Genomic DNA, 12,656 nt, shown 5'->3' on the forward strand with positions numbered 1-12,656 from the left:
AGAAATTTGCTAGAGTGGATGCGCTTGTGAGTAATTTCAAATTTTATGTCATCTGAAAAATTCGATGGATCTGAAAGTGCCTTGATCCTTCATCGTGAATGGGTATGGCAGTCAGATCCTCATCTCATACAACAGCTTTTGTGATATGATGAAACGAAAGGAAAACCAACGAATACGCGGATTGATGATAATGCATAAATTTCCTAAGAATGGTGTCATCAATGAACACTTCTTGAAGAAGCTCATTGGACTTTAGAGTGTCTTTACAGTTTGCCGCTTCGGACTGGCTTGCCGATCTCAAGATTCGAATTTGTTTTTTGGTGATGTTAATTAGACATCCTAGTGCAGTTGCTACGTTCAGTATTTGCATGAACTCGAGCCTGTATCGCCAGCGATTTAGTCCCTCGCCAACCAACCTCACCAAGGACTAAAGTGCTTTCGAAATTCTTAAACTGCCTTTTGCGAAGACACATTTGAATTCAACATGATGCAGGAAATTCAAGAAGATGAAATTCTTATCAATGAGGAGACACCGTCTGGACGTCTCAAGCGAAATGCAGAAGGTTGTGCGACAAATGGCTTTGGAATGGATACCTTTCCAACCACTTTCCACTCATGGTTAAGCTGACCGACCTTTGAACAACCAGGGCTGGTTTAATTTTCTTCAACAGTTAAGAGCAGATAAAGAAGCTTTCCTTTCAGTCTGGTGACATGGCCAACCTGATTGTGTCACCATTCGTACGTTTCTTTCCCGAGTTCCGAACCGTGGTATTTCACACCGCATTGTTGCAATCGACATGTGAATTTTTAAACCAATATTCAGGTGAAAACTGGGAAAAACAAGCCGTTTGCTTCGATTAGCATTGTGGACGGTTCGGTTGACAGCTACAGCAGCGTTGCAACATGCTGAAAGGGTTTCTTTCTGTGACTCAGCCCCAAGCTTACTTTTATCTGCCAACTCTCATGATCATTCGTGTTCGTGCATTGCAGATAGAATCAGCACAATGCAAAGTTAATTTCGATATTATCATGTTTTAGTTAGTTTTGACAAAATTTGTGATGTGCATGTCGTGACTGTGACTTTATTTCTGGCTATAGTGTTTGGTGAGAGCACCATCGGATACCTCTTGATTGATGCCGGGTCATGGAGATTGGTGCCCTTACCATTCTTGGGTTATTCCCTGGTCTGTATGTCACATTTCATACTAGTATATAGATAACCATGACAGATGATTTAACTTGTTGGCCGATTGTTTCTAAATAATCGTATAAGTTATTTAAGACGAAAGAGACCAATGGCTAAATCAAGGCAGAGATAGTTCCATCGATATACATGTAAAAGTTAGTTTCATGTCACATGTTATAATATCCCCACTATAATTGACTGAAAAAATTTGTCAAAATAGCTCCAGAATGCAACGTACAGTATGATATGTATTGTGAAGTTATCATTGATTAGCCAATGATACCAGCAACTAATCACCCATGATGCTGAATAGCTCACCATGCTAACTCTAGCCTTCATAGCCTACAGTGGAATGGATGTACATGGAGACGTCGGAGGGGATTATCTCCTAATATTCTGCCTATTATGGCTGCTGGGACGTGCCGGCTCACGTCTCATTATTGATCCTTCACCTAATACATGTATCCTATTCGCAAGGTGTGTACTTTCAGTAGCCTGGGTGTTGGATGATTAGCATCCTTAGGAACTGCGGTGGATGGGGAAGGCAAGGTGGTTAAGGGAAAACAAAAAATCAGTTTGAAGCAATACCGTATGGAGCATATTCATGAATTTACATTGTACGTCATGTGAAGTGTAAATGACGTATGTAGTGATATGTCCTAAAAGAGAATTATCTGAATCACAATGGTAATATTCAAAGTCAAAATGATATTTATGCCAGGTTTCACCGGGTACCAGTATGCCAAAACTGCTCAACGGGCATGTAAAACTCTACAGTGTAATTAAAGGGTCGTTCTGTAAACAAATGTGGATGACTTCTGAGATGCAGTATACTCGTGCGGGTGTAATATAAATTTGCGCTGCATCATTTTTCCTAGGAGTTTATAGTAATCAGCTCAGTAGTGACTGCTGCCTACTTTACCATTCAAGATTGTCAAAGTTCCTCGAGCCAACCACGGCTTGAACCTTAGGGTGGATGCCACCCATGTTCGCCAGGTGACGTCCACTTATAGTTGCCCCTTTCAGCCCTGGCCCCTCACCGCCACTTCAGAGTCAGAATGGCCACCTCCCCGCCCCTTTATGCGGAAAGCAGCCCGAGGGTGCAACCAAATTACTCCTCATTGAGATTTTAACTATGATGGGTGCTTTATTGACGTGGTTGATCACCAAGGTCTATCCGCACGCCTCAAACGTGTCATTAGGAAGCCCGGCGGTTTGGCTTCAAGAAATGTGTCTGACTTCTGCCACCAACAAATTAAATTCAAATTCATGAAAACCGCGTGGCGTAAATGAGTATTCTTTGAGATATTTCATTTGCATTTTCTAAAGCAATAACATTCAAAATTTTCGATTCGATTTCAACATGAAAGCTGTTTCTGTGAATTCGAAGCAATCGCAATACGAAATGAGTTTCTTCGAATTTTAGAGAGCAAGATACTTTTGAAATAAAAGTCTGGAAGCAATGTCATTTTGTCGAAAGGAACGCTTCCCCTTCTCTTGGTGGAAGCTAATGATAAAAATAAGTAACGAAGTACACTCAGGTGAAACAAACAGCAATCATGGCAATATCAGATGGAAGTTTCTTCGACCGATACCTAAAAAATCTGACCATGTATATCGGTAATTTTTTCTCCAAGCTTCGTCTATGAATAAAGAGCCGCCGACATCATTTTCATTACATTATTCCCTCGGACACAACAAGATACCCCACACAAATGGAAAAGGCAAACCGGGTTCACACACCAGCAGTATTCAAAACAGTTCCTTTGAGTTCTTTGTCCGGGCTTTTTCTTTGATTGTTTGATGCCTGGCATTACGGAAGTGATGCGTGGCATTTGATGTAAATATGCCTTCTCCTGCGTGGGGATGCCTTTTTTTTATGGAACACCTTTACATAGTTTGTTAATGTCGATTAGGCTTCAAAGGATTACGTTTTTATATCGTAGGTGTTTCTATCTACATCACCTTTCTGAAAATGTTTGGACGTTTTCGTCATGTGCTGAAAAGAAGTTCGTCAGCGGGTTTGCGCGCCATGGCTGTATTGCGTAAGTTCATCCGAGGTGCCCGCGCTAGCGCCGTTTGTAACGTAATTCCCACGAGAGACGACAGTAAGCCTAGTTTGATATTTGGCACATGATATTGTCTCCATTATACGAAAAAAGCACTTTGGAATGGTTTCCAGGGGCCGGTTTCAGAAAGTGTCATAAATGCATTTGCCAGTAGTCATTTCGGGTACCATTTACGTACGAGAAACTGATGACTGAAGCCTTATGTGCCTAAAAGGTATGATAGGACGAAGTAAGCAACTAACTACATGTATATACATGTATATGTATTGGTCCCATGAGTGGTTATGTTACCGGGGTTCCACTGTATAATATATAGGCTATTCCTGCCCTTCTCTCACTTTCTGCATGCATATCGTTAAAATCAATGCTAAATACTATGAAAATTCCCTTCAGACTAATTCACAGATCGCCAACTCGTATCGTATGCTATACTGTGCACTTTGCCCACGCCGTGGCGATTTCTTGGCTTCCACTAGTTCCTTCGCCGACACTGCAGACTACGAAGCGTTAACACAGCATCTTCTGTGTTCCTGGCTACCGCCTCTTGTCTCTCGCCTCATTCAATTAATTCATAGAGCACTATACTTAGTATCCTGTTGATCTAACCAAGTATAGGATATTACAAGGGGGGATTATCGCCACCTCACAAAGGACAGTCATCCTGATGCTGGCACTAATTAAATCCCCGAGACACACATGGCTATAGGAGACAACCTAGGTGTCCTTCTGTGTTTCCAAGAATAAACAATATTTCGCACACTCTTGTTTATGATAAAGACGAAAGTGGTGAATAAATTGCGCGGCTCAAAACTTTGAATATGAGGTAAGCATGTAGTGCCAGTGTAAGAACGAAACTCGGAATGGTGGTTTGCAAGTCAAAAGAGTTGCACCTTCTTTTTCTCAAATTTCGAGAAGGTGTTCTAATTGGTGGAATACTTCAGCCACATCCATGACAGAAATGACATTATCGTACTCAAGAATAAATAAAATTTCACTTCCTTATGTCTCATGTCCTCTATATGTCATCCAGGGAATTTTGTCATACATATTTTCCTTTGACTGTCATCTTCTTATGCAGACCGACGACCTTATACCACTGTTAAAACGATTACATGTATCTCATTCCACATCACCAACCTGGTAGGAAAGCGTTAATTTCAGAACGCTGCTCGGCCTCCAGTAATCAATTAATGAGTATGCTAAGCCAGAGAATGCTTTTTAGAGAATCAATTTTTAATTTTCACGAGAAAAAGAGCTCCATTTGATCGATGGTATCCGAAAACCATCACATGGGGCGGCGGTGCCTCGAGGCGGTGAGTCTACCAGTATCTCATCAGAACACGGTTATTTGCCGACCTGAAGATGTTCGATTTAAAATTCAATTTCAATGACACCAGAGTCGAGTTACAGAGGATGTTTTTTCTTTGTAGAGTATGGCTTTTGTTTTCACATCATATGGCGTGAACTTTGCAGTGAAATATTGCTTTTACAATTGGTTATGTGCATGATGCCCTGCACAGTGAGAATTCGAACAAAATGTCGGTGCAATGATCTTGCCTAACCATCGCATCGGTGGAGCAAGGAAGCCATTCAATAAAATTTACATCGATGGCAATATTGCAAATTATCATAATACAGTTTCACTGCGAGTAGATCGAAATCTAGGCGTGTCATCATCAAGAATGGTCGTGGCTGTGGTTTCGCTGTACAATCATTATCAAAGAACGAGGATTGGTTGTGGCTCACAAATGATGTCCACAACCTCTTCTTGAGTTTTGTAGACGTCTCGACACCAGATTACACCACTGCAACATGAGGATGCCTGAGTACCCTGTATGAATATTTGATTTAAGTTGATTCCTCCATCTAGGGATTCCTCTATCAAGGGATTAGTAGATGATCTTAGCGCATGCAGCTATTGTAGCTGGACACCGACAAATGTACGTGGCGAACTGGTGGACATATATGCAACATGGAGAAAGTGCGATGACCTATTAATGGGTTGGCTAAAACGTTTTTACATTCATTTCCACAGTTTTCTGAGAAACCTCTGACTTGGTGTTTACAAGGTCAGAAAGGTTTGTAAACAAGTAAGCAGGTATGTGTACATGGGCGAATATTATTTCTAGGCAAGTTGCGCAACGGGGCAATTTCATGAGAGATATATTGTGAAGTGTAAAGTCTGGTTTTACCTTATACAAAATATTGTATGTAATATGCGTAGGTGTTTTACATGAATCATTACGCAACTTATATTGAGATATCTCACCCAAACATCTCATATTGACTAGACCCAAAATGTTATGCATTTCAAAAACAATATGTGCCGAATTCATCTTCTTCTCAAGGTGGATTCGAATACTCACCCTTGAACCATCTGGTTTTGCACGCATCTACAGATGTGACGGGTAAAGTACTGCCTATCTTGCCTATGGAATCTACACTGAGGGATTACCTTGTTTTCATGGCAACAACTAATCCCCTCCCGACGCCTTGTAACCCTGGAGAATGCTCAGCTTATAGTCATGTTCAATTTCAGAGATTCGACCGCATATAACTGATCAATACGTCTCATGATTCACACTGTAATATAACAGGATAGGCCTGGACTTAAAATTTCAATCTGCAATTTCTTCGATGACTTCACACTAACAACTGGAAATGGCTTCTAAATGTGGAAGACCTCAACATTCTATTGTCATCAATCATAGAAACCACTTCCCTATTTCAAATGCATTAAACCTGGCTAATGAGAATGTGGAAACCCTAAATATTACCACTGTCTTCAGGCATCCATTGAATTAAAAACCAATATGACTTCAGGTCTTGTCCAGGTGAAATCTGAGAAAGGGTGCACTGGGCATGCGAGTGACCATCATTTCGGCCGATAATCCACATTTGTTCAGCACTCATGTTAACATATGGGTTATTTTCACTTCTCTCTGCTGATTAATATCAATTCCTTGATTGATTAGCCTATTAATTATCGATTTTTGTTAATCATGAATTGTAATCATACCAGTGCTAGACGATATGTAACTGATATTCAATACTGTTGTTCCTTTCCCCATACATGGCTGTCGATTACTCTCAGGATAGACTGAATATCCCCCAGTTTAGGGTTCAGAACATACCAGCGAATCTGGACCAATTCAAGAGTGGCTCGGTTTCCACATCTTGACCACCAATGTTCTTGCTCTGGCTCATCAACCCGGCTACGTTTAAAGGGGGTGTATAGACCATCAGGTTCAGGATGGGTTGGCACGCCACGCAAAAAAGCCTAAAATGGCTTAGAAACACTGGCATCGCTTTGTTTCGAATCACTCGTTCTTGGTCATGCCAAAGACGATAAATTCAATTCAATGGTAAGTTATCGGCCATGTCCACGTGTACATACTTACGTTCACTTTCCTAGCATTAAGTAACATCGCACAACGAAGGGCTAGTTTACATAATTAGTAAACTTATTGGTCTAAAAGTAAAGAATGTGCCCGTCGTGATATTTGCTAAGGGGACGCCCCGTCAAGAGAGAACAAACTCAACAATTCACTCCTCTTTGACGGCCGTCAACAAATCTGATGAAAACCAAACGACAAGAATAGCAATCCCGATGTTTGTTTGGCCTGGTGACGTAAAAGCGGCGGAAACATTCATTTTAAAAGTGTAAAGCAAGAATTCCAAGTGTATTGGCTTCATTTTGTGTTGGATTTGTTTATCATGGAAAGATGTGTGATATGTTGGCGTTCCAAGACCTCTTTGTTGGCCGTGCGTGTCCGCGATGCCCCAGAAGTGAATGTCTTGGAAAAAACATCCGTCTGATTGGAGCCGGTGTTCCACATTTTTCAGGGTTTCCAACAATATGGGCACTGCATGTCCTTGTAGTCGTGTGATGAGGATGCTTATGTCAAATACCATTGGAACACTTGCACGTTTTACTCAGCGCGCAGTAGATTATCATTCATTCAGTGTTCTTTACGAGAACAAATACATTTCCTGACCTCAAACCTCAACAAGCTACGCCAGATCCACACATTTCTAAAAACTGCATCCCCAAAGGCAAGTTCAATGGATTTTGAATTCATATTTGCCTTCCTTAAATATAGGTCATAATACCTGAGGCAAAATCGAAATAAACCTGCTGCAACCAGCGACGCTTCATCATTCCTATCAATTTGTATTGTGCTTGTGTCTTGTGTCCTGGGTTCCATACATCAATATCACATTCGAATTCCTGGCTTTCTCATTACCAAAATTTTCATGTTTCTTTGATCAACATTGTACATTACATGTACCTAGTTGTTTTTCTAAATTCATGAACAAAAACTAGCATTTCTCTGGGAATGACCCTTCTTGCGTATGCCTGTTGATTTGATGTCTGTTGGAGCAATATTGTCACCAATTAGCACTGTTTCCGTTCATCCTTCGCTAGATAATTATCCCCGCCACAAGGCTAACGCGTATCAAATACACCAATAGAGAGGCCATTAGTTGGCGGAATTAGCTTTTGGCGATGGATGGCGAATTGACTTGTTCGGAAGCCATGCCGAGTCTGATGTATTATATGAGACTTTTATTGGATAATTGAATCATTGTAAATTTCAGTTTTTTTCTGATTTTACAAAATGAAACTGAAATTCGATCCAGTTTCAGATGCATTTAGCGTTTTACTGCATTTTTAGAAGAACTTCGTGAGACCATTCGGAAGAAGAATTTGGCGATTACATGATTGACTTAGAAGGCATAGCGTGTCTGAAATTCGGATGTATGATGTGAAATTGATATTGGGTTAAAATCTGTTTGTTTGCCAATTTCACTCCATGAAACTAAACTTGAACTCAATCTGCTATCTTTGTACAGCCAAACTAAATACATGTACAACGTTCTGGCTTCGAATACTACAAAGATCTCTACAGCAAGTGAAGATAAACAGGCATGTGAACATCAGAAGGCATTACTGTGAACAGCAACATTGTCGCACTGCGCAAAGATTTCTGAAAAAAAGTACATTTATTACGATTTTTCTAATGGCGGACTACGAAAGATGTCTCGGTTTTTTTCAATCAAAAAATTTTCTTCCGTGATTTCATTTTTCGCAAATCTAGGTTGCTACTAGCATTCGCGAAAATAAAACACCCGGGATTTCTTTAGGGTTTTCAGTACAAAGCAGTGAGATGTGAGATGCTGACCAAGAAGTTGCATTCCCCTGGTGCAGAACTAACGTATGACATAACAATGTTAGCTTAGAGCTCCATCGATTTCGAGCCACACGATTTCTTTGTCTTTTTTCATACACGGTATTGAGGAGAGATTCTGGTACTTAGGGACCTTAGGCTGTTTCATATAGAGTTTACCAATATCGCCATGTACAGTTACATTGGTGATTTTATCCAGGTTAGGATGAAATTAACTCTACAACACAGTATATACTGCTGCTCCATCCTAAGCATAGACGTGCATTAACGGCGTGCATTGGGATGTGCATTGTACTGTACTCCATTCTTCCTTTCTTCTATTGTCATATTCTCTTTGACACCAGATGTGAGGATGGATACGACAGTTGAGACTTACTATACTTCTAGTATGTATCGTTATTTAAAGACTTGTTATTTCAATTATGAAAAATTAGTTAGAATTCAAATTTCTTAGCTTTCGTACCAAATAGAAAACATGAATGATGGAATGATTTTCTACGGTCTGAGCTGCACTTCAGCATGTGGAGTTTCACAACGTACAAATGTATATGCAAGCGGGTCATATTAAAAACACAAAATATCATTGGTGTGCATGCACCAATATCAGTATTGTCTGCTCCTCATGATGTCACACAACAGTTGGCCCATACATAGTCCTATACATAAACATGACAATACTGTGTCATTGTTATTGTTCATTGTTGCTTATTTATTAAAGAATGGACTGAAGGTTGTTCTAACAAAAGCAAAAGGTGTAGGCCATATACAGGAACACTGGCATTCTCCTTCTAATTCCAATAGACGTACTTCATTATTAAGCCATAGTCATTTATCAGATGCATTAGTATACACGTTCAGTTTGTATACCATTTAATATATCGATCAAATTGTCTATAAAAAGTACAACGTCCGTTGAGAGCATTTATTCTGTTCCTTCATCGCTAAAATCTCTGGCAAACCAAAATTAATTTGGCAAAGTTTGTATCAGCGAATGCCAACTTACTGAAACATTGAGCGTAACGTAACTTCTCCACAAATTATGTCAGGTTTCTCTCATCAGCTGTGATAGGGAATCACATACCCAGAAGAATACCATTAATCTTTCAGAATGATCGTAAGAAGCTATAATCAGTAAGTCAACCTTAAGTTTGTTGACAAGACGTAGTAAATTCACCCATGTAACTGTTCTGTATTATTGTGATGCTTTTTTATTGGTAAAACAGATTAAGATATACATTGTCATTGTTTTAGTGGTAGGTCACTACATTTAGTTGCCTGAGTTATCATGTCACTGGTATATAGTCAATGAATGAAACATACCATACACTAATTTACGATTTTGTGGTATCTTATCTTCTTTCGAACACAGCAAAATTGACCAAGGCAACACCTTTGTCGTCACAATTCAAATTCAGCTGATAACTTGTTGGACAATTCGCTTAGAACACCTCTTGCCTGCATCAACGAGTGTCTTTCCACCAATTATGTCTGTAGAAGCAAGACGTTTGTCAATGATCGAGGAAAGCTCACTAATTGAATCACTCGTTCAATTGATTGTCTAATTGGTATTCTGACGATGCCATATTAAGGAAAATCAATTACAAAAAGTTATAAGAAGGTAACCCAGATTTAGATACCGTACACAGAAACCCCAATGTTTTCCGGATATACATGTATTTTGAAATCTTTTGCTCGATAATACTTGGTAACTGAGAAAGTTGAAGCAGGTGGTGTGTTTTTTGTTGCTTTCAGTGTTGGGGAGCTTGTCATGATATTTTATAGCTATTTGGTTTGGCGATGGCTAAAGAACTCCTATGATGGAACCTTAAGTTTCCGTAAAATTGTCACAATAGAATATTTAACACTTTGATGAGTTTATAGCTGGTGAAGTACGGCGCAGGGTCATAATACACCAACTGACGAAAACCTGCCTTTCGGGTGCGAGTCATATACCGGACAAATTGGCCAATTCATTAAATCTGTAAAGAAAACCGGTAACACAGGAAGATAAGTGACATATAATTTAGGATACATCGGCCCAGCCGCTATATATCATGTCCAAAATGTCCGTTCCGACACCAATATAACCCAACTCCATTCAACCGCGCCTCCGAACGGTGCCATGATTTTGAGGAAATTTATGCGCAGCCACGATCTCGGTTTTCCCTCTTCTATGCCCCGGCGCAGCACATCCATTGAATCTTCTAAATAGACCCATTCTCAAATTTGTCAACCTATTCTTAAACTTGTAGCGAAATGGTTCCGATTTGCGGGTCACGGTGGCTTTTCACGATATTGCGTCTTTGTGGTGTGTAGGCTGACACATGCTGCAATCTTGGCCATACAGACTCTGTATACAAGATTTCTCCACTTTTTTTCTTATCAAAACATCTTCACTTTTGGTCAGAGTTGGCGCAGTTGATTTGATCTTCGCTGCCAAAATCCCGGCGGCTCAAAATTTGTTACATTAAGTTTTTGTAAGAGTCACTGTAATGGTTTTGCATGAGAGCAGTGAACCGAAACTGGGTCTGAGCAAAAGAACATATCTACCTGGACACGAACGAAGCAAGGACTACCAAGATGCTGGCAATAACCAAATTGCAAGGGATTAGGAGCACCAGTAACGTGAAAATGCCAATGTAGGAACTTAATTGGTTCCGAAATTTTGTGTTATTCAGAACTTTATAAAGGGTGTGACACCTAATGCAGCTACGTATTGTAAAAAAGAAATGTTTCAAAAACAATTGATAGATTTTAAGACCAGAAGTTTGGCAGTCAGGTTCCATTTTCTACCATTGCTTATTTGAAAGGAGCAGTTTTCTTTCATCTTTTAACCTAAAGCATGAAATAATTATACGCGTGCGAAATCCGCCCAGCTGATTTCTGGCTTTACTGGGAATTAACTGAAATCCCCAACACGGTTAGAGTTTCATCCCGTAAATCCGCGCTTAACCAGTGCTACACACGACCTCGCATTAAAGTATTGTTCCATGGTGGAGAAATTGGGATACTGCTGCTGGCAAGAGAAGGGGTATGGATGTCGCTTCACGCTGCGACAAGTGATCACCAAGATAGACCTGGGGGTACACCCGCGGGGATAGGCAGGAAAGATGGGGCAAAATGTCACCCGTCATATTCGCGCACATTGTGGTATTATCGGACTTTTGATAATAATATGCGTAAAATTACCATGAAATTGGCTGCGATACGGTCCAGACAATTGTTTGCAATTATCCGGTGTAGTGAGTGTGAAATTTGAAGGTGTATTGCTTCGACATTCATCGCGAATTGTCATCGACTTGCTCCGTGGACACAAAAAGGTGTACCATCTTCTTGGGGACTTTTGATGGCGCCCGTTGTCCCCAATATGGCTCCGTTATCTGCACTGGTAACTTGATACTTGGGTCGTTAAAAGGAACTCTGTTCTTGTCAAAGTTTGGACAAGTTTTGCCGTGAAGTTTTATGCAGTCCAGTGTTAGAAAATCTTTGGCGGCAACCGACGAAAAACGAGGAAGTAAAACTCGAGTGCGGAAGTGACTTGGATTTAATTTTTCTTTGACAGTTCAAAGCCTGTATGGTTAAGACGTTTTACAAAATTGTTGGACACTAATGTTACTCTCGTGTACATGTATTAATGATAATCACTTTATGGTAGCTACGGCATTGGTTTCTTGATAACGAAACAAAGAACGATGCAATAAAGTAATGTGTGCTTCGCCTTAATCGCATCGGACAAAATTATTGTAAAATCTCGTGGCTTGTGAGTCATGAATGACGACACAGATGACACTTCATTGTCACAGAAGTGACACTGAGTAAAAACATAAAATGACAGGGAAAAACCCGGAAAATTCTTAACAATACATTTTTTTAATGAAAAAAAGAAAGTGTAAAAATATTTGACTTACCCAATTGGAGATGCTCTATCTGTCACTGGTGATGTTCTTCCGAGTCCTGAGTTCCGGTAAATCCAAGCACCTAAATCAAAATAATAACAGAGAGCCAAATAAACCTAGCTGACCCACACGACCTGCATGGAAGCGAATGACAATTTTCACTGGCGTTTTGTATACTAACCAAAGCTAAGGAGGATTTGCGAGGATCTGGACTTAACTTTAAACACGGTTTAACCTTGTAAAACTCGCCTTACGTCTTGTAATGAGCGTATGATTGAGATTGATCAGTCGGCTGCTTATCCAAGGGCTCCAC

The 12,656-nt window shown here is 40.1% G+C and overlaps 1 protein-coding gene across 5 annotated transcripts in view; it reads right to left on the bottom strand.

Moving 5' to 3' along the window:
- The window catches only part of LOC135484725 (homeobox protein OTX2-like), a 39,629-nt gene extending 26,973 nt beyond the window's left edge, over window positions 1-12,656 (bottom strand). For 2 of the 5 annotated variants that reach the window (XM_064766379.1, XM_064766378.1), the window contains exons 1-2: window positions 12,598-12,656; window positions 12,356-12,425 (exon numbers count right to left, since the gene is read on the bottom strand). The gene's annotated coding sequence lies outside the window, so the exon portion shown is untranslated. Of the gene's footprint in view, window positions 1-12,355; window positions 12,426-12,524 lie in introns of all 5 variants that reach the window. The other 3 variants (XM_064766377.1, XM_064766375.1, XM_064766380.1) reach the window with 2 other exon arrangements.

This window comes from Lineus longissimus, chromosome 3 (assembly GCF_910592395.1).
Source record: "Lineus longissimus chromosome 3, tnLinLong1.2, whole genome shotgun sequence".
Taxonomy (NCBI): Eukaryota; Metazoa; Nemertea; class Pilidiophora; order Heteronemertea; family Lineidae; genus Lineus; species Lineus longissimus.